Below are 27,736 nucleotides of genomic sequence, written 5' to 3'. Positions count from 1 at the left end.
CTCTCTCTCTCTCTCTCTCTCTCTCTCTCTCTCTCTCTCTCTCTGTCTCTCTCTGTCTCTCTCTCTCCACATCTAACTCCGTCATCCACCCACTCTATTCTTCCATCACGGCAACAAAGAAATGTCTCTGGTCTCAGAGAATGCTAAAGATAGAGAGAGAGGATGATGAAGGAGCGAGAGGATGATGAATGAGAGAGAGAGGATGATGAAGGAGAGAGAGAGTATGAAGGAGAGACACACACACACACATGGAAAAATACACACACACACACAGTCACACTCCGTCCTCAATTACCTTCAGTCGGGTGATCAGAGGCTTGTTCAGTGATGTTATCATAGGTTACGGATAGTGATTAGGTTTCAATCACAACACAGACACATTTAGCCATACAGATTTACCATACATGTGCATGTATGTGTGTCTGGAGAGAGCGAGGGACAGAGAAAGAGAGAGAGAGACGGAGGGAGAGAGAGAGAGAAAAAGAGAGAGAAACTGTGCCACCACTCTTTGCCCTTTTTGACTGATCGATGCAGGCCTGTCAATCACAGGGAGATTGAACTGCCTGATAACTAGCGAGAGAGGGAGAGGAAAGAAAGAGAGAAGGAGGGGAAAGAAAGTGAGAAGGAGAGGAAAGAGAGGGAGAGGAAAGAAAGATAGAGGGAGAGGAAAGAAAGAGAGAGGGAGAGAGGGAGAAAGATAGAAGGAGGGGAAAGAGCGAGTGAGTGGAAAGAAAGTGTGAAGGAGGGGAACGTAAGAGAGGGAGAGAGAGAGAGGAAAGAGAGAATGAGAGGAAAGAAATAGAGAGGAAGAGAGAGGAAAGAGAAAGAAAGAGAGGAAAGAAATAGAAAGAGAAAGAAATAGAGAGGAAGAGAGAGGAAAGAGAGAAGGAGAGGAAAGAAATAGAGAGGGAGAGAGAGGAAAGAGAGAAAAGAGAGAGGAGGAGAGGAAAGAAAGAAATAGAGAGGAAGAGAGAGGAAAGAGAAAGAGAAAGAAATAGAGAGGAGAAGAAGAGAAAGAGAGGGAAAGGAAAGAGAGAGAAGGAGAGGAAAGAGAAAGAGGAAAGAGAGAGAGGTTGAGAGGGAGAAAGATAGAAGGAGGGGAAAGAGCGAGTGAGTGGAAAGAAAGTGTGAAGGAGGGGAACGAAGAGAGGGAGAGAGAGAGAGGAAAGAGAGAAGGAGAGAAAGAAATAGAGAGAAGAGAGAGGAAAGAGAGAAAGAGAGTAAAGAAATAGAGAGGAAGAGAGAGAAAGAGAGAAGGAGAGGAAAGAAATAGAGAGGGAGAGAGAGGAAAGAGAGAAGGAGAGGAAAGAAATAGAGAGAGAGGAAAGAGAGAATGAGAAAGAAAGAGAAGGGAGAGAGAGAGGAAAGAAATAGAGAGGAAGAGAGAGAGAAAGAGAGAAAGAGAGAAAGAAATAGAGAGGAAGAGAGAGAAAGAGAGAGAGAGGAAAGAAATAGAGAGGGAGGAGAGAAGGAGAGAGAAAGAAATAGAGAGGAAGAGAGAGAGGAAAGAGAGAAAGAGAGGAAAGAAATAGAGAGGAAGAGAGAGGAAAGAGAGAGAGGAAAGAAATAGAGAGGGAGAGAGGAAAGAGAGAATGAGAGAAAGAAAGAGAGAGGGAGAGAGAGAAGAGAGGAAAGAAATAGAGAGGAAGAGAGAGAAAGAGAGAAGGAGAGAAGGAAATAGAGAGGAAGAGAGAGGAAAGAGAGAAAGAGAGGAAAGAAATAGAGAGGGAGAGAGAGAGAAGGAGAGGAAAGAAATAGAGAGGAAGAGAGAGGAAGAGAGATAGAGAGGAAAGAAATAGAGAGGAAGAGAGAGGAGAGAGAAGGAGAGGAAAGAAATAGAGAGGGAGAGAGAGAGGAAAGAGAGAATGAGAGGAAGAGAGAGGGAGAGAAGAAGAGAGGAAAGAAATAGAGAGGAAGAGAGGAAAGATAGAAGGAGGGGAAAGAGCGAGTGAGTGGAAAGAAAGTGAAGGAGAAAGAGAGAGAGAGAGAGAAAGAGAGAAGGAGAGGAAAGAAATAGAAGGAAGAGAGAGGAAAGAGAGAAAGAGAGGAAAGAAATAGAGAGGAAGAGAGAGGAAAGAGAGAAGAGAGGAAAGAAATAGAGAGGGAGAGAGAGGAAAGAGAGAATGAGAGGAAAGAAAGAGAGAGGAGAGAGAGAAGGAGAAAAGAAATAGAGAGGAAGAGAGAGAGGAAAGAAGAAAGAGAGGAAAGAAATAGAGAGGAAGAGAGAGGAAAGAGAGAAGGAGAGGAAAGAAATAGAGAGGGAGAGAGAGGAAAGAGAGAATGAGAGGAAAGAAAGAGAGAGGAGAGAGGAAAGAGAAAGAAATAGAGAGGAAGAGAGAGGAAAGAGAGAAGGAGAGGAAAGAAATAGAGAGGTTGAGAGGAAAAGAAAAGAAAGTGAGAAGGAGGGAACGTAAGAGAGGAGAGAGAGAGGAAAGAGAGAAGGAGAGGAAAGAAAGAGAGAGGGAAGAGAGAAGAGAGGAAAGAAATAGAGAGGAGAGAGAGAGGAAAGAAATAGAGAGGAGAGAGAGAAGGAGAGGAAAGAAATAGAGAGGGAGAGAGAGAAAGAGAAATGAGAGAAAGAAAGTGAGAAGGAAAAGAAATAGAGAGGGAGAGAGAGGAAAGAGAGAATGAGAGGAAAGAAAGAGAGAGGGAGGGAGAGAAGGAGAGGAAAGAAATAGAGAGGGAGAGAGAGAGAAAGAGAGAAAGAGAGGAAAGAAAGGGAGAGAGAGAAGGAGAGGAAAGAAATAGAGAGGAAGAGAGAGAAAGAGAGAAAGAGAGGAGAAAGAAAAGGAGGGAAAGAGCGAGTGAGAAAGAAAGTGTGAGGAGAACGAAGAGAGGGAGAGAGAGAGAAAAGAAGAAGGAGAGGAAAGAAATAGAGAGGAAGAGAGAGGAAAGAGAGAAAGAGAGTAAAGAAATAGAGAGGAAGAGAGAGGAAAGAGAGAAGGAGAGGAAAGAAATAGAGAGGGAGAGAGAGGAAAGAGAGAAGGAGAGGAAAGAAATAGAGAGGAAGAGAGAGGAAAGAGAGAATGAGAGGAAAGAAAGAGAGAGGGAGAGAGAGAAGGAGAGGAAAGAAATAGAGAGGAAGAGAGAGGAAAGAGAGAAGGAGAGGAAAGAAATAGAGAGGAAGAGAGAGGAAAGAGAGAAAGAGAGGAAAGAAATAGAGAGGGAGAGAGAGAAGGAGAGGAAAGAAATAGAGAGGAAGAGAGAGAGGAAAGAGAGAAAGAGAGGAAAGAAATAGAGAGGAAGAGAGAGGAAAGAGAGAAGGAGAGGAAAGAAATAGAGAGGGAGAGAGGAAAGAGAGAAGAGAGGAAAGAAAGAGAGAGGGAGAGAGAGAGGAGAGGAAAGAAATAGAGAGAAGAGAGAGGAAAGAAATAGAGAGGGAGAGAAAGAGAGAATCAGAGGAAAGAAAGAGAGAGGGAGAGAGAGGAAAGAGAGAAGGAGAGGAAAGAAATAGAGAGGGAAGAGAGAGGAAAGAGAGAAAGAGAGGAAAGAAATAGAGAGGAAGAGAGAGGAAAGAGAGAAGGAGAGGAAAGAAATAGAGAGGGAGAGAGAGGAAAGAGAGAAGGAGAGGAAAGAAATAGAGAGGAAGAGAGAGGAAAGAGAGAATGAGAGGAAAGAAAGAGAGAGGAAAGAGAGAAGGAGAGGAAAGAAAGAGAGAGGTTGAGAGGGAGAAAGATAGAAGGAGGGGAAAGAGCGAGTGAGTGGAAAGAAAGTGTGAAGGAGGGGAACGTAAGAGAGGGAGAGAGAGAGAGGAAAGAGAGAAGGAGAGGAAAGAAATAGAGAGGAAGAGAGAGGAAAGAGAGAAAGAGAGTAAAGAGAGAGGAAGAGAGAGAAAGAGAGAAGAGAGGAAAGAAATAGAGAGGGAGAGAGAGGAAAGAGAGAAGGAGAGGAAAGAAATAGAGAGGAAGAGAGAGGAAAGAGAGAATGAGAGGAAAGAAAGAGAGAGGGAGAGAGAGAAGGAGAGGAAAGAAATAGAGAGGAAGAGAGAGGAAAGAGAGAAGGAGAGGAAAGAAATAGAGAGGAAGAGAGAGGAAAGAGAGAAAGAGAGGAAAGAAATAGAGAGGGAGAGAGAGAAGGAGAGGAAAGAAATAGAGAGGAAGAGAGAGAAAGAGAGAAAGAGAGGAAAGAAATAGAGAGGAAGAGAGAGGAAAGAAAAGAGAGGAAAGAAATAGAGAGGAGAGAGAGAGAGAGGAAAGAAAGAGAGAGGGAGAGAGAGAAGAAAGAGAGAGGAAGAGAGAGGAAAGAGAGAAAAGAAAGAGAGGAAGAGAGAGGAAAGAGAGAAAGAGAGGAAAGAAATAGAGAGGAGAGAGAGAAGGAGAGAAAGAAATAGAGAGAAGAGAGAGGAAAGAGAGAGAAGAGAGGAAAGAAATAGAGAGGAAGAGAGAGAAAGAGAGAAGGAGAGGAAAGAAATAGAGAGGGAGAGAGAGGAAAGAGAGAATGAGAGGAAAGAAAGAGAGAGAGAGAGAGAAGGAGAGGAAAGAAATAGAGAGGAAGAGAGGGAGAAAGATAGAGTGAGTGGAAAGAAAGTGTGAAGGAGGGGAGGAGAGGGAGAGAGAGAGAGAAAGAGAGAAGAGAGGAAAGAAATAGAGAGGAAGAGAGAGAAAGAGAGAAAGAGAGGAAAGAAATAGAGAGGAAGAGAGAGGAAAGAGAGAAGGAGAGGAAAGAAATAGAGAGGGAGAGAGAGGAAAGAGAGAAAGAGGAAAGAAAGAGAGAGGGAGAGAGAGAAGGAGAGGAAAGAAATAGAGAGGAAGAGAGAGAGGAAAGAGAGAAAGAGAGGAAAGAAATAGAGAGGAAGAGAGAGGAAAGAGAGAAGGAGAGGAAAGAAATAGAGAGGGAGAGAGAGGAAAGAGAGAATGAGAGGAAAGAAAGAGAGAGGGAGAGAGAGAAGGAGAGGAAAGAAATAGAGAGGAAGAGAGAGGAAAGAGAGAAGGAGAGGAAAGAAATAGAGAGGTTGAGAGGGAGAAAGATAGAAGGAAAAGAGAGTGAGTGGAAAGAAAGAAAGAAATAGAGAGGGAGAGAGAGAGGAAAGAGAGAAGGAGAGGAAAGAAAGAGAGAGGGAGAGAGAGGGAGAAAAGAAATAGAGAGGGAGAGAGAGAGGAAAGAAATAGAGAGGGAGAGAGAGAAAAGAAAGAAATAGAGAGGAGAGAGAGGAAAGAGAGAATGAGAGGAAAGAAAGTGAGAAGGAGAAAGAAATAGAGAGGGAGAGAAAGAGAGGAAAGAAAGAGAGAGGGAGGGAGAGAAGGAGAGAGAGGGAGAGAGAGAGAAAGAGAGAAAGAGAGGAAAGAAAGTGAGAGGGAGAGAAAGAGAGGAAAGAAATAGAGAGGAAGAGAGAGAGGAAAGAGAGAAAGAGAGGAGAAAGATAGAAGGAGGGGAAAGAGCGAGTGAGTGGAAAGAAAGTGTGAAGGAGGGAAAGAGAGGGAGAGAGGAGAGAAAGAGAGAAGGAGAGAAAGAAATAGAGAGGAAGAGAAAAAGAAAAAGAGAGTAAAGAAATAGAGAGGAAGAGAGAGGAAAGAGAGAAGAGAGAAAGAAATAGAGAGGAAGAGAAAGAGAGAGGAGAGAAAGAAATAAAGAAAGAGAGAGGAAAGAGAGAATGAGAGGAAAGAAAGAGAGAGGAGAGAGAGAAGGAGAGGAAAGAAATAGAGAGGAAGAGAGAGGAAAGAGAGAAGGAGAGGAAAGAAATAGAGAGGAAGAGAGAGGAAAGAGAGAAAGAGAGGAAAGAAATAGAGAGGAGAGAGAGAAGGAGAGGAAAGAAATAGAGAGGAAGAGAGAGAGGAAAGAAAAAGAGAGGAAAGAAATAGAGAGGAAGAGAGAGGAAAGAGAGAAGGAGAGGAAAGAAATAGAGAGGAAGAGGAAAGAGAGAATGAGAGGAAAGAAAGAGAGAGAGAAGAAGGAGAGGAAAGAAATAGAGAGGAAGAGAGAAGAGAGAAGAGAGAAGGAAATAGAGGGAAAGAGAAAAGAGAGAAAGAGAGGAAAGAAATAGAGAGGAAGAGAAGAGAGGAAAGAAATAGAGAGGAAGAGAGAGGAAAGAGAATAGAGAGGAAAGAAATAGAGAGGAAGAGAGAGAAAGAGAGAAGGAGAAAAGAAATAGAGAGGGAGAGAGAGGAAAGAGAGAATGAGAGGAAAGAAAGAGAGAGGGAGAGAGAGAAGAGAGGAAAGAAATAGAGAGGAAGAGAGGGAAAAGATAGAAGAGGGGAAAAAGAGAGTGAGTGGAAAGAAAGTGTGAAGGAGGGGAACGAGAGGGAGAGAGAGAGAGAAAGAGAGAAGGAGAGGAAAGAAAGAGAGGAGAGAGAGAAGGAGAGGAAAGAAATAGAGAGGGAGAGAGAGGAAAGAGAGAAGGAGAGGAAAGAAATAGAGAGGAAGAGAGAGGAAAGAGAGAAAGAGAGGAAAGAAATAGAGAGGAAGAGAGAGGAAAGAGAGAAGGAGAGGAAAGAAATAGAGAGGGAGAGAGAGGAAAGAGAGAATGAGAGGAAAGAAAGAGAGAGGGAGAGAGAGAAGGAGAGGAAAGAAATAGAGAGGAAGAGAGAGAGGAAAGAGAGAAAGAGAGGAAAGAAATAGAGAGGAAGAGAGAGGAAAGAGAGAAGAGAGGAAAGAAATAGAGAGGGAGAGAGAGGAAAGAGAGAATGAGAGGAAAGAAAGAGAGAGGAGAGAGGAAGGAGAGGAAAGAAATAGAGAGGAAGAGAGAGAAAGAGAGAAGGAGAGGAAAGAAATAGAGAGGTTGAGAGGGAGAAAGATAGAAGGAGGGGAAAGAGCGAGTGAGTGGAAAGAAAGTGAGAAGGAGGGGAACGTAAGAGAGGGAGAGAGAGAGAGGAAAGAGAGAAGGAGAGGAAAGAAAGAGAGAGGGAGAGAGAGAAGGAGAGGAAAGAAATAGAGAGGGAGAGAGAGAGGAAAGAAATAGAGAGGGAGAGAGAGAAGGAGAGGAAAGAAATAGAGAGGGAGAGAGAGGAAAGAGAGAATGAGAGGAAAGAAAGTGAGAAGGAGGGGAAAGAAATAGAGAGGGAGAGAGAGGAAAGAGAGAATGAGAGGAAAGAAAGAGAGAGGGAGGGAGAGAAGGAGAGGAAAGAAATAGAGAGGGAGAGAGAGAGGAAAGAGAGAAAGAGAGGAAAGAAAGTGAGAAGGAGGGGAAAGAAAGAGAGGGAGAGCAAAGAACGAGAGAGGGAGAGAGAGAGGAAAGAGATGAGTGGGAATAAAGAGAGAGAGAGAGGAAATAGAGAAGGAGATGAAAGAAAGTGAGAAGGAGAGGAAAGAAAGAGAGAGGTTGAGAGGGAGAAAGAATGAAGGAGGAAAGAGCGAGTGAGTGGAAAGAAAGTGAGAATGAGAGGAAAGAAATAGAGAGGGAGAGAGAGGAAAGAGAGAATGAGAGGAAAGAAATAGAGAGGGAGAGAGAGAGAGAATGAGAGGAAAGAAAGAGAGAAAGAAATAGAGAGGGAGAGAGAGAGGAAAGAGAGAAAGAGAGGAAAGAAATAGAGAGGGAGAGAGAGGAAAGAGAGAATGAGAGGAAAGAAAGAGAGAGGAGAGAGAGGAAAGAGAGAATGAGAGGAAAGAAAGAGAGAGGAAGAGAGAGGAAAGAGAGAATGAGAGGAAAGAAAGAGAGAGGGAGAGAGAGAAGGAGAGGAAAGAAATAGAGAGGAAGAGAGAGGAAAGAGAGAATGAGAGGAAAGAAAGAGAGAGGGAGAGGAAAGAGAGAGGAAAGAGATGAGTGGGAATAAAAAGAGAGAGAGAGGAAAGAGAGAAGGAGAGGAAAGAAAGAGGTAGAGAGAGGAAAAGGAGAAGGAGAGGAAAGAAAGTGAGAAGGAGAGGAAAGAAAGAGAGGGGGAGGAAAGAAAGAGAGAAGGAGAGGAAAGAGAGAGAGAGAGGAAAGAGAGAAGGAGAGGAAAGGGAGAGAGAGAGGAAAGAGAGAAGGAGAGGAAAGAAAGAGAGAGGAAAGAAAGAGAGGAAGAGTGGAGAGGAAAAAGGGAAGGAGAGGAAAGAAAGAGGGTGTGTGGGGGGGTACATTCCCAATGTATAAATTAATATACAGATCTCTCTCTCTCTCTCTCTCCCTCTCTCTCTCTCCCTCTCTCTCTCTCTCTCTCTCTCTCTCTCTCTCTCTCTCTCACATTCTTCTCTCTCTCTGGTCCCTACCCTCTCCCCCTTCCCTCTCTCTCTCCACTAGCCTGAGGAACTAACCAACGTGTTGGAGATCTGTAACATAGTGTTCACTAGTATGTTTGCCATGGAGATGATTCTGAAGATAACAGCGTCCGGATGTTTCAACTATCTGAGAAACCCCTACAATGTGTTCGACGGTGTCATCGTCATTATCAGGTTAACAACGGAAGGATTATCATCCAAATCTCTTCAACAATGTCGTCCCAATATTCAAACCAATATAGACCCAAATCTGTTGAAATGTATTGAAAGTCTTGATTGAGTCTCCCCCTCTCCTCTTTCTCCCTCCCCATCCCTCCCTCCCCTGCCCTCCCTCCCTCCCTCCAGTGTGTGTGAGATCATCGGCCAGTCTGACGGAGGTCTGTCCATATTGAGGACCTTCAGACTCCTTCGTGTCCTGAAGCTAGTCAGGTTCATGCCGGCGCTGCGCAGACAGCTTGTGGTCCTGATGAAGACTATGGACAATGTGGCCACCTTCTGTATGCTGTTGATGCTGTTCATCTTTATATTCAGGTATACAAACTGCTTTGTACACATCTGTATGTACATGTACACACACACAGACACACACACACATGCACACATGCACACACACACCTGGTACGCATGCAGTCACATATACATACATTCTCCCTCTTCTCCTTCTCCCTCTTCTCCTTCTCCTTCTCCCTCTTCTCCTTCTTCTTCTCCTTCTCCATCTCCCTCTTCTCCTTCTCCTTCTTCTTGTCCTTCTTCTTTTCTTTCTCCTTCTTCTACTCCTTTTCCTTCTCCTCCTTCTTCCCCTTCTCCTTATTATTCTTCTCCTTCTTCTACTCCTTTTCCTTCTCCTCCTTCTTCCCCTTCTCCTTATTATTCTTCTCCTTCTCCGTCTTCTCCATCTCCTTCTTCTCCTTCTTCTTCTCCTTCTTCTTCTCCTTCTTCTTCTTTTCCTTCTCCTTCTTCGCCTTCTTCTCCTCATTTTTCTTCTCTTCCTTCTTCTCCTTCTCCTTATTCTCCTTCTCCTTCTTCTTCTCCTCCTTCTTCTCCTTCTCCTTATTCTCCTTCTCCTCCTCCTTCTCCTTCTTCTCCTTCTCCTTCTTCTTGTTTTCCTTCTCCTTCTTCTCCTTCTTCTCCTCCTTCTTCTCCTTCTCCTCCTTCTCCTCCTTCTCCTTCTTGAACTTCTCCTTCTCCTTCTTCTTCTCCTCCTTCTTCTCCTTCTCCTTATTCTCCTTCTCCTCCTCCTTCTCCTTCTTCTCCTCCTTCTTTTCCTTCTTCTCCCCCTTCTTCTCCTTCTCCTCCTTCTCCTCCTTCTCCTTCTTCTCCTTCTTCTTTTCTTCTCCTTCTTCGTCATCTCCTCCTCCTCCTTCTTCCTCCTCTTCTCCCTCTTCCATTCAGGTGCTTCACTTCAGTGCACAGAGAGATACACAGGATAAATGGAGCACATTGACAATGCCCTCCTATTAATGTCAATAACATTACAACTCCCTAGACATACAGTAGCCTACACAAACACCCTCCTATTAATGTCAATAACATTACAACTCCCTAGACATACAGTAGCCTACACAAACACCCTCCTATTAATGTCAATAACATTACAACTCCCTAGACATACAGTAGCCTACACAAACACCCTCCTATTAATGTCAATAACATTACAACTCCCTGGACATACAGTAGCCTACACAAACACCCTCCTATTAATGTCAATAACATTACAACTCCCTGGACATACAGTAGCCTACACAAACACCCTCCTATTAATGTCAATAACATTACAACTCCCTAGACATACAGTAGCCTACACAAACACCCTCCTATTAATGTCAATAACATTACAACTCCCTAGACATACAGTAGCCTACACAAACACCCTCCTATTAATGTCAATAACATTACAACTCCCTAGACATACAGTAGCCTACACAAACACCCTCCTATTAATGTCAATAACATTACAACTCCCTAGACATACAGTAGCCTACACAAACACCCTCCTATTAATGTCAATAACATTACAACTCCCTAGACATACAGTAGCCTACACAAACACCCTCCTATTAATGTCAATAACATTACAACTCCCTAGACATACAGTAGCTCCACCCTCCTATTAATGTCAATAACATTACAACTCCCTAGACATACAGTAGCCTACACAAACACCCTCCTATTAATGTCACACAAACACCCTCCTATTAATGTCAATAACATTACAACTCCCTAGACATACAGTAGCCTACACAAACACCCTCCTATTAATGTCAATAACATTACAACTCCCTGGACATACAGTAGCCTACACAAACACCCTCCTATTAATGTCAATAACATTACAACTCCCTAGACATACAGTAGCCTACACAAACACCCTCCTATTAATGTCAATAACATTACAACTCCCTAGACATACAGTAGCCTACACAAACACCCTCCTATTAATGTCAATAACATTACAACTCCTAGACATACAGTAGCCTACACAAACACCCTCCTATTAATGTCAATAACATTACAACTCCCTAGACATACAGTAGCCTACACAAACACCCTCCTATTAATGTCAATAACATTACAACTCCCTAGACATACAGTAGCCTACACAAACACCCTCCTATTAATGTCAATAACATTACAACTCCCTAGACATACAGTAGCCTACACAAACACCCTCCTATTAATGTCAATAACATTACAACTCCCTAGACATACAGTAGCCTACACAAACACCCTCCTATTAATGTCAATAACATTACAACTCCCTAGACATACAGTAGCCTACACAAACACCCTCCTATTAATGTCAATAACATTACAACTCCCTAGACATACAGTAGCCTACACAAACACCCTCCTATTAATGTCAATAACATTACAACTCCCTAGACATACAGTAGCCTACACAAACACCCTCCTATTAATGTCAATAACATTACAACTCCCTAGACATACAGTAGCCTACACAAACACCCTCCTATTAATGTCAATAACATTACAACTCCCTAGACATACAGTAGCCTACACAAACACCCTCCTATTAATGTCAATAACATTACAACTCCCTGGACATACAGTAGCCTACACAAACACCCTCCTATTAATGTCAATAACATTACAACTCCCATAGACATACAGTAGCCTACACAAACACCCTCCTATTAATGTCAATAACATTACAACTCCCTGGACATACAGTAGCCTACACAAACACCCTCCTATTAATGTCAATAACATTACAACTCCCTAGACATACAGTAGCCTACACAAACACCCTCCTATTAATGTCAATAACATTACAACTCCCTAACATACAGTAGCCTACACAAACACCCTCCTATTAATGTCAATAACATTACAACTCCCTAGACATACAGTAGCCTACACAAACACCCTCCTATTAATGTCAATAACATTACAACTCCCTAGACATACAGTAGCCTACACAAACACCCTCCTATTAATGTCAATAACATTACAACTCCCTAGACATACAGTAGCCTACACAAACACCCTCCTATTAATGTCAATAACATTACAACTCCCTAGACATACAGTAGCCTACACAAACACCCTCCTATTAATGTCAATAACATTACAACTCCCTAGACATACAGTAGCCTACACAAACACCCTCCTATTAATGTCAATAACATTACAACTCCCACAAACACCCTCCTATTAATGTCAATAACATTACAACTCCCTAGACATACAGTAGCCTACACAAACACCCTCCTATTAATGTCAATAACATTACAACTCCCAATACATACAGTAGCCTACACAAACACCCTCCTATTAATGTCAATAACATTACAACTCCCTAGACATACAGTAGCCTACACAAACACCCTCCTATTAATGTCAATAACATTACAACTCCCTGACATACAGTAGCCTACACAAACACCCTCCTATTAATGTCAATAACATTACAACTCCCTGGACATACAGTAGCCTACACAAACACCCTCCTATTAATGTCAATAACATTACAACTCCCTAGACATACAGTAGCCTACACAAACACCCTCCTATTAATGTCAATAACATTACAACTCCCTAGACATACAGTAGCCTACACAAACACCCTCCTATTAATGTCAATAACATTACAACTCCCTAGACATACAGTAGCCTACACAAACACCCTCCTATTAATGTCAATAACATTACAACTCCCTGGACATACAGTAGCCTACACAAACACCCTCCTATTAATGTCAATAACATTACAACTCCCTAGACATACAGTAGCCTACACAAACACCCTCCTATTAATGTCAATAACATTACAACTCCCTGGACATACAGTAGCCTACACAAACACCCTCCTATTAATGTCAATAACATTACAACTCCCTAGACATACAGTAGCCTACACAAACACCCTCCTATTAATGTCAATAACATTACAACTCCCTGGACATACAGTAGCCTACACAAACACCCTCCTATTAATGTCAATAACATTACAACTCCCTAGACATACAGTAGCCTACACAAACACCCTCCTATTAATGTCAATAACATTACAACTCCCTAGACATACAGTAGCCTACACAAACACCCTCCTATTAATGTCAATAACATTACAACTCCCTAGACATACAGTAGCCTACACAAACACCCTCCTATTAATGTCAATAACATTACAACTCCCTAGACATACAGTAGCCTACACAAACACCCTCCTATTAATGTCAATAACATTACAACTCCCTAGACATACAGTAGCCTACACAAACACCCTCCTATTAATGTCAATAACATTACAACTCCCTAGACATACAGTAGCCTACACAAACACCCTCCTATTAATGTCAATAACATTACAACTCCCTAGACATACAGTAGCCTACACAAACACCCTCCTATTAATGTCAATAACATTACAACTCCCTAGACATACAGTAGCCTACACAAACACCCTCCTATTAATGTCAATAACATTACAACTCCCTAGACATACAGTAGCCTACACAAACACCCTCCTATTAATGTCAATAACATTACAACTCCCTAGACATACAGTAGCCTACACAAACACCCTCCTATTAATGTCAATAACATTACAACTCCCTAGACATACAGTAGCCTACACAAACACCCTCCTATTAATGTCAATAACATTACAACTCCCTGACATACAGTAGCCTACACAAACACCCTCCTATTAATGTCAATAACATTACAACTCCCTAGACACAAACACCCTCCTATTAATGTCACATAGTAGCCTACACAAACACCCTCCTATTAATGTCAATAACATTACAACTCCCTAGACATACAGTAGCCTACACAAACACCCTCCTATTAATGTCAATAACATTACAACTCCCTAGACATACAGTAGCCTACACAAACACCCTCCTATTAATGTCAATAACATTACAACTCCCTAGACATACAGTAGCCTACACAAACACCCTCCTATTAATGTCAATAACATTACAACTCCCTAGACATACAGTAGCCTACACAAACACCCTCCTATTAATGTCAATAACATTACAACTCCCTGACATACAGTAGCCTACACAAACACCCTCCTATTAATGTCAATAACATTACAACTCCCTAGACATACAGTAGCCTACACAAACACCCTCCTATTAATGTCAATAACATTACAACTCCCTAGACATACAGTAGCCTACACAAACACCCTCCTATTAATGTCAATAACATTACAACTCCCTAGACATACAGTAGCCTACACAAACACCCTCCTATTAATGTCAATAACATTACAACTCCCTGGACATACAGTAGCCTACACAAACACCCTCCTATTAATGTCAATAACATTACAACTCCCTGGACATACAGTAGCCTACACAAACACCCTCCTATTAATGTCAATAACATTACAACTCCCTAGACATACAGTAGCCTACACAAACACCCTCCTATTAATGTCAATAACATTACAACTCCCTAGACATACAGTAGCCTACACAAACACCCTCCTATTAATGTCAATAACATTACAACTCCCTAGACATACAGTAGCCTACACAAACACCCTCCTATTAATGTCAATAACATTACAACTCCCTAGACATACAGTAGCCTACACAAACACCCTCCTATTAATGTCAATAACATTACAACTCCCTAGACATACAGTAGCCTACACAAACACCCTCCTATTAATGTCAATAACATTACAACTCCCTAGACATACAGTAGCCTACACAAACACCCTCCTATTAATGTCAATAACATTACAACTCCCTAGACATACAGTAGCCTACACAAACACCCTCCTATTAATGTCAATAACATTACAACTCCCCTCCTAGACATACAGTAGCCTACACAAACACCCTCCTATTAATGTCAATAACATTACAACTCCCTAGACATACAGTAGCCTACACAAACACCCTCCTATTAATGTCAATAACATTACAACTCCCTAGACATACAGTAGCCTACACAAACACCCTCCTATTAATGTCAATAACATTACAACTCCCTAGACATACAGTAGCCTACACAAACACCCTCCTATTAATGTCAATAACATTACAACTCCCTGGACATACAGTAGCCTACACAAACACCCTCCTATTAATGTCAATAACATTACAACTCCCTGGACATACAGTAGCCTACACAAACACCCTCCTATTAATGTCAATAACATTACAACTCCCTAGACATACAGTAGCCTACACAAACACCCTCCTATTAATGTCAATAACATTACAACTCCCTAGACATACAGTAGCCTACACAAACACCCTCCTATTAATGTCAATAACATTACAACTCCCTAGACATACAGTAGCCTACACAAACACCCTCCTATTAATGTCAATAACATTACAACTCCCTAGACATACAGTAGCCTACACAAACACCCTCCTATTAATGTCAATAACATTACAACTCCCTGACATACAGTAGCCTACACAAACACCCTCCTATTAATGTCAATAACATTACAACTCCCTAGACATACAGTAGCCTACACAAACACCCTCCTATTAATGTCAATAACATTACAACTCCCTAGACATACAGTAGCCTACACAAACACCCTCCTATTAATGTCAATAACATTACAACTCCCTGGACATACAGTAGCCTACACAAACACCCTCCTATTAATGTCAATAACATTACAACTCCCTAGACATACAGTAGCCTACACAAACACCCTCCTATTAATGTCAATAACATTACAACTCCCTAGACATACAGTAGCCTACACAAACACCCTCCTATTAATGTCAATAACATTACAACTCCCTAGACATACAGTAGCCTACACAAACACCCTCCTATTAATGTCAATAACATTACAACTCCCTGGACATACAGTAGCCTACACAAACACCCTCCTATTAATGTCAATAACATTACAACTCCCTAGACATACAGTAGCCTACACAAACACCCTCCTATTAATGTCAATAACATTACAACTCCCTAGACATACAGTAGCCTACACAAACACCCTCCTATTAATGTCAATAACATTACAACTCCCTGGACATACAGTAGCCTACACAAACACCCTCCTATTAATGTCAATAACATTACAACTCCCTAGACATACAGTAGCCTACACAAACACCCTCCTATTAATGTCAATAACATTACAACTCCCTAGACATACAGTAGCCTACACAAACACCCTCCTATTAATGTCAATAACATTACAACTCCCTAGACATACAGTAGCCTACACAAACACCCTCCTATTAATGTCAATAACATTACAACTCCCTAGACATACAGTAGCCTACACAAACACCCTCCTATTAATGTCAATAACATTACAACTCCCTGGACATACAGTAGCCTACACAAACACCCTCCTATTAATGTCAATAACATTACAACTCCCTGGACATACAGTAGCCTACACAAACACCCTCCTATTAATGTCAATAACATTACAACTCCCTAGACATACAGTAGCCTACACAAACACCCTCCTATTAATGTCAATAACATTACAACTCCCTAGACATACAGTAGCCTACACAAACACCCTCCTATTAATGTCAATAACATTACAACTCCCTGGACATACAGTAGCCTACACAAACACCCTCCTATTAATGTCAATAACATTACAACTCCCTGGACATACAGTAGCCTACACAAACACCCTCCTATTAATGTCAATAACATTACAACTCCCTAGACATACAGTAGCCTACACAAACACCCTCCTATTAATGTCAATAACATTACAACTCCCTGGACATACAGTAGCCTACACAAACACCCTCCTATTAATGTCAATAACATTACAACTCCCTAGACAGACAGTAGCCTACACAAACACCCTCCTATTAATGTCAATAACATTACAACTCCCTAGACATACAGTAGCCTACACAAACACCCTCCTATTAATGTCAATAACATTACAACTCCCTGGACATACAGTAGCCTACACAAACACCCTCCTATTAATGTCAATAACATTACAACTCCCTGGACATACAGTAGCCTACACAAACACCCTCCTATTAATGTCAATAACATTACAACTCCCTAGACATACAGTAGCCTACACAAACACCCTCCTATTAATGTCAATAACATTACAACTCCCTGGACATACAGTAGCCTACACAAACACCCTCCTATTAATGTCAATAACATTACAACTCCCTGGACATACAGTAGCCTACACAAACACCCTCCTATTAATGTCAATAACATTACAACTCCCTAGACATACAGTAGCCTACACAAACACCCTCCTATTAATGTCAATAACATTACAACTCCCTAGACATACAGTAGCCTACACAAACACCCTCCTATTAATGTCAATAACATTACAACTCCCTAGACATACAGTAGCCTACACAAACACCCTCCTATTAATGTCAATAACATTACAACTCCCTAGACATACAGTAGCCTACACAAACACCCTCCTATTAATGTCAATAACATTACAACTCCCTAGACATACAGTAGCCTACACAAACACCCTCCTATTAATGTCAATAACATTACAACTCCCTAGACATACAGTAGCCTACACAAACACCCTCCTATTAATGTCAATAACATTACAACTCCCTAGACATACAGTAGCCTACACAAACACCCTCCTATTAATGTCAATAACATTACAACTCCCTAGACAGACAGTAGCCTACACAAACACCCTCCTATTAATGTCAATAACATTACAACTCCCTAGACATACAGTAGCCTACACAAACACCCTCCTATTAATGTCAATAACATTACAACTCCCTAGACAGACAGTAGCCTACACAAACACCCTCCATGGCTGGTTACATAGGGTTTATCTTTCAAGAGATGAAACCGCTAAGACATGTTTCTGCAAACATCCCTACATCAGGTTATGATTGAGACGTTCTTATTCCCTGGACAACTTGGTTCGATTGATTTATAGCCTTGTGTTGCAGTATCTTGGGGATGAGTGTAGCTTTCTATTGGTCATATTAGAAGTGTATTGTCTGTCTTGGGTTGCAGTATCTTGGGGATGAGTGTAGCTTTCTATTGGTCATATTAGAAGTGTATTGTCTGTCTTGGGTTGCAGTATCTTGGGGATGCATATCTTTGGCTGCAAGTTCAGCCTGAAGACAGAGGCAGGAGACACTGTTCCAGACAGGAAGAACTTTGACTCTCTACTCTGGGCCATCGTCACTGTGTTTCAGGTAAAGGGCTGGTAGTGTGTGTGTGCATTGTGCATGACCTCCACCTCTCCTCAGCTGCTCTCTCCTTCTCTCATCCCTCTCTCCATCTCTCATCCATCTCTCATCCCTACCTCCTCTCATCCATCTCTCACCCCTATCTCCTCTCTCCTTTACTCCTCTCTCCTTTCTCCTCTCTCCTTTCACCCCTATCTCCTCTCTCCTTTTCTCTCTCCTTCTCTCATCCCTCTCTCCTTCTCTCCTCCATCTCTCATGCCTATCTCCTCTCATCTATCTCTCATCGCTATCTTCTCTCTCCTCTCATCCCTCTCTCCTATCATCCCTCTCTCCTTCTCTCCTCCATCTCTCCTCCCTCTCTCATTCTATCATCCCTCTCTCCTTCTCTCATCCATCGCTCATCCCTCGCTCCTACTCTTATCCCTCTCTCCTTCTCTCATCCCCCTCTACTTCTCTCATCCCTCGCTCCTACTCTCATCCATTTCTCCTTGTCTCATCCCTTGCTCCTTTTCTCATTCCTCTCTCCTTTTCTCATCCCTCCATCCTCTCCTTCCTCTCTCCTTCTCTCATCCTTCTCTCCTTCTTTCACCCCCATCTCTTCCTCTCCTTCTTTCTCTGTGTAGATCCTCACCCAGGAAGACTGGAACACGGTGCTGTATAATGGAATGGCTGCCACCTCTCCTCTAGCTGCTCTGTACTTCGTAGCTCTTATGACGTTTGGGAACTACGTCCTCTTCAACCTTCTGGTGGCCATCTTGGTAGAGGGATTTCAGGCTGAGGTAAGAGTTTGAGCTTTTTTTGGGGGGGGGGGACTAACATACATCAAACCAATGACATGGCATAGATCTTTTGATGTAGCATTCATGTTCTTCCTCCTCTCTCCCTCCCACTCTTCATCCATTCCTCACCCTTTCTCTCTTGCTCTCCCTCCCACTCTTCATCCATTCCTCACCCTTTCTCTCTTGCTCTCCCTCCCACTCTTCATCCATTCCTCACCCTTTCTCTCTTGCTCTCCCTCCCACTCTTCATCCATTCCTCACCCTTTCTCTCTTGCTCTCCCTCCCTCTCTTTCTCTCTATCTTCCCCTCCCTCCCTCCCTCTTTTTCTTTCTCTCTCTTCCTCTCTCTCTCTTCTTCTCTCTCTCTTCCTGTCTTTCTATCTCCTTCACTCCCTCCCTTTTTTTCTATCTCTCTCTTCCTCTCTCTCTCTCTCCACCAGGGAGATGCTAATCGCTCCTATTCAGAGGATGACAGTTCCCCCTCTAACTTTGACGATAGTGAGAAGCTTAATGATTCTCTCAAACTGTCTGGTGAGTCTATGGTTTGTGGTTTGGATGGTAACATTCACAATATAATGCTGTGGTTTGGATGGTAACATTCACAATATAATGCTGTGGTTTGGATGGTAACATTCACAATATAATGCTGTGGTTTGGATGGTAACATTCACAATATAATGCTGTGGTTTGGATGGTAACATTCACAATATAATGCTGTGGTTTGGATGGTAACATTCACAATATAATGCTGTGGTTTGGATGGTAACATTCACAATATAATGCTGTGGTTTGGATGGTAACATTCACAATATAATGCTGTGGTTTGGATGGTAACATTCACAATATAATGCTGTGGTTTGGATGGTAACATTCACAATATAATGCTGTGGTTTGGATGGTAACATTCACAATGTAATGCTGTGGTTTGGATGGTAACATTCACAATATAATGCTGTGGTTTGGATGGTAACACCTGTACAATGATTTCTAGGACAAGCAGGGGACAAAGCAGAACATTCTTTATGCTCATGTTTCAAGGATGTTATACACAACACATTAAAAGGGGTGGGGGGTAGAACATCCTGTAAACCATTGTACACGGACTAGGTATTCAGTCACAGTCAAAGGAATAAGGTGGTTCCCAAGACAACTATTGAATTCTGGATGGGATTCTTACCAAAGTATAGTCATGCAGTGAGGAGTTATAGTGCACAGAGTGCTGAAGTAGACAGGGACACGCATGGAGACAGGAAGGGCTGTTTTTGGGTTCATTCTGGGTAGCACTCAGTGTTCTCTACAACACACAAACACACCCCCCCCACCCACCCACATCAACTCTTCCTCACAGTCTCCCACTTCCATTACAGATGTCCTCACCTTATTTGAACCAAGGCAGCTTCAAGCTCTCCTCAGACTGAGTGAAAGAGAAAAGACAGTAAGACTACGTGTTCTAACTGACAAAAAGAACCCCGTCTGTTATCTATAAATCATAACTCTGACCCCGGTTTAGCCAATCAGCTTACAGAGCCCCCTGAGCTCAGCCAGAAACACTATTAGATCATCTAAGACCCGGAGAACATGTTCTGTAAATCCTGATCTCCATAGAGTACCACAGTATGAGTCATAATACCCAGAAAACCTAGCGGTCAAACAGGGAAATGGTTCCAATAGTTTTTCCACCATTCATTTTCCCCACAGGGGATTTCAGAAACACTTCAAATAAGGGCTGTGTTTCCTGTAGTCTTACCCTGGCATGATGTTCTGTGGGTCCTTCTGTAGCTCAGTTGGTAGAGCATGGCGCTTGTAACGCCAGGGTAGTGGGTTCGATCCCCGGGACCACCCATACGTAGAATGTATGCACACATGACTGTAAGTCGCTTTGGATAAAAGCGTCTGCTAAATGGCATATATTATTATTATTATTATATATTACGTTTTGATAACCGTGTAAATCTCTCGCGGACAAGGTGACTTTAATCAATATATTCGCCTGTATTTACCACCCCCAAAATGTGATGCTAATTAGCTGCTAACGTGGCTATCACAGAGAAGTACAAATGCAGTGATGATCTGGACGAGACTGCTGAATCGAGGCAATGGTACATTTAGTCATTAATAAATTGGCTAAAGTTTTTTTTAAATGTACCCGTTAGCAAAGGTGCCAGCTATAGATGAAGTGCAGGAGCTTGCAGGGATTTGTAGTCTTATCGTCTTACTTTGATACTAATTAGCATTTTCAAATCTGAGAGTAAATAGAGACTAGTATATTGACACAAGTTGCCTTGTCCGAGAGAGATTTACATGGTTATCAAAACGTCATGCCAGGGTAAGTCTACAGGAAACACAGCTGAAACACAGCCCTTATTTTAAGTGTTTCTGAAATCCCCTGTGGGGAAAATGATTGGAACCATTTCCCTGTGTGACTCCTAGGTTTTATAGGTATTGTGACAGCTCCAATGTGGGGCTCTATGTGAGGTGTCAGACCTAGTATTCCTGTTGTGGATAACCCTGTTCTGTGTCTCCTTGGGGTGTTACGTTATGGATGAAGACTGGAGAGTAGGAATCATGTGTGTTAATATTTGAATACTTCAAACAAGTGGAGCTAGCTGGGGGTATATATGAGGATTTAGGAAACACTACAAGGGCTGTTTTAGAGACCGAATGCAATTATTTATATAAAGCTCTGTCCTTCTTCTTCATCTTTGCCCTTTTAGATCCTAAGATCTGCACTTTGACCCCTAACGGGCACCTGGAGTTGACCACGTTGACCCCAGTGATGACCCCCAGGGGGTCGTACCCCACTGACAGGCTGACCTATGCCCTGGGGTCACGGAAGAGCAGCGTTATGAGTCTGGGCAAGGCCAACCTGGAGCAGAGGAGATCATTCTCTCTGGTGAGATGTAACACACACACACACTCAACCATTAACCCAGAATTTCTCAGTGTAAATACCCTTAAAAGAAGACTTTCCCTAATAGCAACACTTAGCATATCGTAAATATAACAGCTATTCTTTAAATGTCCGCAGTCTATGATTTCCTAGACCCCAGACTATGTACAAGTTGCATTACACATTTACACACTATACGCCATATAATGGCAGTTATCAAGGGTCTGCTTAGCCACTAGTCAGCCGCAGACTATTCCGGATGGAGTCTTCGATTGGATAAACATTCCCGACGACGGGGGAGATTCTGATCACAACGTTCCCAGTTCAGGAACTCCCTGGACTCCACGCATCTGTCTGTCTGTCGAGCCGAAGCCTTTGGTTGGTTGAGCCTGGCTCAGTTCCCGGGATTCCAGTCGCCATGGCAACCACCGTTAATTAAATGAGAGAGAGAGAGGGAGAGGGAAGGCGCGAGAGAGAGAATGAGAGCGACAGAGAGAAAGAGAAGAGAGTGAGAGAGGAAGAGAGAGAGAGAGAGGAAGAGAGGATTATGTATAGTTTAATGACATACTTGTCTTCATTGTCACATGTTAATAACAATGTAAGACATCTTTGCTGAAGGCCTCCACAATCATTGTATACTCCACTGCCTGGGGGTAAAAGTTAACATGAATGTTACTGTCCCCTACCAGTAGCATGAGAGAGTTCCAAGTTCATTGTTTGATCAATGATGCCATTTTATTTTATTTACTCAATTTACCTGAAGAATCTAAAAACACATTTTTGTCTTTCTTCCACTTTGGTTTTTCCCTGATGTGTTGATGTATATCTGTTTAATGAGGTGAGACACATCGAACACAAAAAAAGAAAGGAGGGTGGGACGAAATAAGCGTTGTCGTGGCAACGGTGGTATAAATTCCGCTGTGAAAAAGACTGTGATTGTCGTCACAGGGACGATTCCAGAAGTAAACCATGTAATTATCCTGACAGAGTGGCGATCACCTCCCAGGGCACCACACACACTGTTTAGAGCGGTCAGTTAACTCACTGGGTAAAGTTTCACTGGTGAGGCTTCATTTATATATTTATTTAAAGACTTTCTAGACAGTTTTTCTGCCGACGTTCAAATGAAGCCTCACCAGTGAAACTTTACCAAGTCAGTATATATATATTTATATATATATATATATATATATATATATATATATATATATATATATATATATATATACACACAGTGGGGAGAAAGTATTTGGTACACTGCCGATTTTGCAGGTTTTCCTACTTACAAAGCATGTAGAGGTCTGCCATTTTTATCATAGGTACACTTCAACTGTGAGAGACGGAATCTAAAACAAAAATCTAGAAAATCACATTGTATGATTGTTTAACTAATTAATTTGCATTTTATTGCATGACATAAGTATTTGATACATCAGAAAAGCATAACTTAATATTTGGTACAGAAACCTTTGTTTGCAATTACAGAGATCATACGTCTCCTGTCGTTCTTGACCAGGTTTGCACACACTGCAGCAGGGATTTTGGCCCACTCCTCCATACAGACCTTCTCCAGATCCTTCAGGTTTCGGGGCTGTCGCTGGGCAATACGGACTTTCAGCTCCCTCCAAAGATTTTCTCAAATCTGGAGATTGGCTAGGCCACTCCAGGACCTTGAGATGCTTCTTACGGAGCCACTTCTTAGTTGCCCTGGCTGTGTGTTTCGAGTCGTTGTCATGCTGGAAGACCCAGCCACGACCCATCTTCAATGCTCTTACTGAGGGAAAGAAGTTGTTGGCCAAGATCTCGCAATACATGGCCCCATCCATCCTCCCCTCAATACGGTGCAGTCGTCCTGTCCCCTTTGCAGAAAACATCCCCAAAGAATGATGTTTCCACCTCCATGCTTCACTGTTGGGATGGTGTTCTTGGGGTTGTACTCATCCTTCTACTTCCTCCAAACACGGCGAGTGGAGTTTAGACCAAAAAGCTCTATTTTTGTCTCATCAGACCACATGACCTTCTCCAATTCCTCCTCTGGATCATCCAGATGGTCATTGGCAAACTTCGGACGGGTCTGGACATGCGCTGGCTTGAGCAGGGGGACCTTGCGTGCACAGCAGGATTTAAATCCATGACGGCGTAGTGTGTTACTAATGGTTTTCTTTGAGACTGTGGTCCCAGCTCTCTTCAGGTCATTGACCAGGTCCTGCCGTGTAGTTCTGGGCTGATCCCTTACCTTCCTCATGATCATTGATGCCCCACGAGGTGAGATCTTGCATGGAGCCCCAGACCGAGGGTGATTGACCTTCATCTTGAACTTCTTCCATTTTCTAATAATTGCACCAACAGTTGTTGCCTTCTCACCAAGCTGCTTGCCTATTGTCCTGTAGCCCATCCCAGCCTTGTGCAGGTCTACAATTTTAACCCTGATGTCCTTACACAGCTCTCTGGTCTTGGCCATTGTGGAGAGGTTGGAGTCTGTTTGATTGAGTGTGTGGACAGGTGTCTTTTATACAGGTAACGAGTTCAAACAGGTGCAGTTAATACAGGTAATAAGTGGAGAACAGGAGGGCTTCTTAAAGAAAAACTAACAGGTTTGTGAGAGCCCAGAATTCTTACTGGTTGGTAGGTGATCAAATACTTATGTCATGCAATAAAATGCAAATTAATTACTTAAATATCATACAATGTGATTTTCTGGATTTTTGTTTTAGATTCCGTCTCTCACAGTTGAAGTGTACCTATGATAAAAATTCCAGACCTCTACATGCTTTGTAAGTAGGAAAACCTGCAAAATTGGCAGTGTATCAAATACTTGTTCTCCCCACTGTATATACTGAGTGTACAAATCATTATGAACACCTGCTCTTTCCATGACAGACTGACCAGGTGAATCCAGTTCCACTTCTTTCAGCAGAAAAAGGCCCGAAACTGCTGTTGCAGTGGGCCAAGGAACGAAAACACTGGACCCAGAAACTGCTGTTGCAGTGGGCTAAGGAACGAAAACACTGGACCCAGAAACTGCGGTTTGCAGTGGGCTAAGGAACGAAAACACTGGACACTGGAGAATTGGAAAAACATTGCCTGGTCTGATGAATCCTGCTTCTTGCTGTTTCACCCTGATGGGAAGAATAGGGTTTGGAGAGAACCACACATGCATCCATCATGCCACATGTCAACATTACAGGCTGGTGATGGTGTGTTTTCATGGCACACATTGGGCCCCTTGATAAAAGTGGAGCAATGTTTGATTGCCACAGGATATCTGAACATCTTTGCCAATCAGGTGCACCCCTTCATGGCAGCAGTGTATCCATCTGTGAAAGGATTGTTTTCAGCCGGGTAATGCCCCATGCCACAAGGCTAGGATTGTCCAGGAATGGTTCCCCGACAGTGTATCCATCTGTGAAAGGATTGATTTCAGCCGGGTAATGCCCCATGCCACAAGGCTAGGATTGTCCAGGAATGGTTCCCCGACAGTGTATCCATCTGTGAAAGGATTGTTTTCAGCCGGGTAATGCCCCATGCCACAAGGCTAGGATTGTCCAGGAATGGTTCCACGACAGTGTATCCATCTGTGAAAGGATTGTTTTCAGCCGGGTAATGCCCCATGCCACAAGGCTAGGATTGTCCAGGAATGGTTCCCCGACAGTGTATCCATCTGTGAAAGGATTGATTTCAGCCGGGTAATGCCCCATGCCACAAGGCTAGGATTGTCCAGGAATGGTTCCCCGACAGTGTATCCATCTGTGAAAGGATTGTTTTCAGCCGGGTAATGCCCCATGCCACAAGGCTAGGATTGTCCAGGAATGGTTCCACGACAGTGTATCCATCTGTGAAAGGATTGTTTTCAGCCGGGTAATGCCCCATGCCACAAGGCTAGGATTGTCCAGGAATGGTTCCCCGACAGTGTATCCATCTGTGAAAGGATTGATTTCAGCCGGGTAATGCCCCATGCCACAAGGCTAGGATTGTCCAGGAATGGTTCCCCGACAGTGTATCCATCTGTGAAAGGATTGATTTCAGCCGGGTAATGCCCCATGCCAGAAGGCTAGGATTGTCCAGGAATGGTTCCACGACAGTGAATTCAGCTTAGTGCAGTGGCCTGCCCAGTCACCAGATCTCAATCCAATTGAGCATCTGTGGGATGAGATGGAGCCAGCTATTCAGGGTAGAGATCCACTACCAGCCAACTTGACACAACTGTGGGAAGCATTCGAGTCATCATGGCAGCTTGTAGAGTCCACGCCCCGACGTATTGAGACTGAGGCCAAACGGGGTCCTTAATGTTGTCTTCATGGTGTATCTATGGTTTATACATCATGTATTTACCAACGTATACATTTCAAATACCAGTTCATTTTCTCATGTTGTCTTATGTTGTCTTGGTTACAGCACCACGGCCGCAGTTCCCTGCACCACCATTGGGGTCGCCCTCCCCCTCCTCAGAGTGCATGGAACCGCAGGTAGATAATTAGAGCAATGGAATACTTGATTACTTCATTAATCATGAATCGATCATTAATTAATCAGTCATATCCTATTAGTCCTTGTTGAATGATTAAAGTAACCTTATTGATCCATAATTAATTGTGTAATACACTATTTATCTCAGGACCGTACCAATCCTTTATGAATCCGTTATAACTACTTTATGAACTCTTCATGTACCCACCACATTCTGCCTGCCCTCAGGTCCAGCTGGAACAGCCTGGGTTGTCCCTCCCGGGGGGTAGGGGGGATGGGAGCAGGTGTGGTGGGAGGAAGCCTCCGTGTCCGAAGCGCCCACTCCCACATCCACTCCCTTTACCACTCAGCCGAACACGAGTTCCTCCTCTCCCCCGCTGTCCGCCTCCCCCCTCACCACGCTCCCCCTCTACCCCTCCTCTCCCGACGCAATGCCATCCGGCACCGGGACCGCCGCGCTCTCTCCCTGGAGCTGCCAAACATGCTCCAGGTCCCCGGGGGACCTCCGTCTCACCCCAACCCCAGGATGAGGAGTGTTTCTGGGGGAGGGAGCAGTGGCAGTGGGGGTATGGTAGTGGAGCACCATGATTGTAATGGAAAGGCTCCTAGTCCTGTTATGGGTCCCCAGACTGCCCAACTCCTAACGGAGGTCTTCCCTCAGCTGAACCTCGCCAAGGACAGATCGGACCTGGATGAGGAGATAGACTATGTGAGTTTTACTGCAAGACTGGCTACAACTGAGTAGTCTATGTTTTCCCAGAGGGTTTTTACTCAATGGAAAAATGTCCTTGACTGAAATGACTGCCAAGTCATTGTATCAAACATTACCACCAGAGGTGACATGAATGTCCTCCCATTTTGCTCTATTGAGAATACATTTCCTCTCTCCGTCTCTCCCTTTTTCTCTCTCTCTTTCTCACACACTCTCTCTCTCTCTCCTACCCCTCCCCCTCTCTTCCTCCTCCAGAGTCTGTGTTTCCGTATCCAGAAGATGATGGAGGTGTACAGGCCTGACTGGTGTGAGAAAAGAGAGGACTGGTCTGTCTACCTCTTCTCACCACAGAACAAGTATGTTACTGAGACACACATTTACATTACATTTACATTACATTTAAGTCATTTAGCAGACGCTCTTATCCAGAGCGACTTACACACACATAAAGACCTGTCTGTCTCTTGTTACTCAGACACACACACATAAAGACCTGCCTGTCTCTTGTTACCCAGACAACACACACATAAAGACATGTCTGTCTCTTGTTACTCAGACACACACACATAAATACCTGTCTGTCTCTTGTTACTCAGACACACACACATAAAGACATGTCTGTCTCTTGTTACCCAGACAACACACACATGAAGACCTGTCTGTCTCTTGTTACTCAGACACACACACATAAAGACCTGTCTGTCTCTTGTTACCCAGACAACACACACATAAAGACATGTCTGTCTCTTGTTACTCAGACACACACACATAAATACCTGTCTGTCTCTTGTTACTCAGACACACACACATAAAGACATGTCTGTCTCTTGTTACCCAGACAACACACACATGAAGACCTGTCTGTCTCTTGTTACTCAGACACACACACATAAAGACCTGTCTGTCTCTTGTTACCCAGACAACACACACATGAAGACCTGTCTGTCTCTTGTTACTCAGACACACACACATAAAGACCTGTCTGTCTCTTGTTACTCAGACACACACACATAAAGACATGTCTGTCTCTTGTTACTCAGACACACACACATGAAGACCTACATTTACATTACATTTAAGTCATTTAGCAGACG

General features: G+C 43.0%; 1 pseudogene; it reads left to right on the top strand.

Moving 5' to 3' along the window:
- The window catches only part of LOC124017098, a 101,059-nt pseudogene extending 74,061 nt beyond the window's left edge, over positions 1 to 26,998 (top strand).
- Positions 26,999 to 27,736: the final 738 nt, after the last annotated feature.

This window comes from Oncorhynchus gorbuscha, unplaced genomic scaffold, assembly GCF_021184085.1.
Source record: "Oncorhynchus gorbuscha isolate QuinsamMale2020 ecotype Even-year unplaced genomic scaffold, OgorEven_v1.0 Un_scaffold_1512, whole genome shotgun sequence".
Taxonomy (NCBI): Eukaryota; Metazoa; Chordata; class Actinopteri; order Salmoniformes; family Salmonidae; genus Oncorhynchus; species Oncorhynchus gorbuscha.
This window is presented reverse-complemented; position numbering and strand designations above follow the sequence as displayed.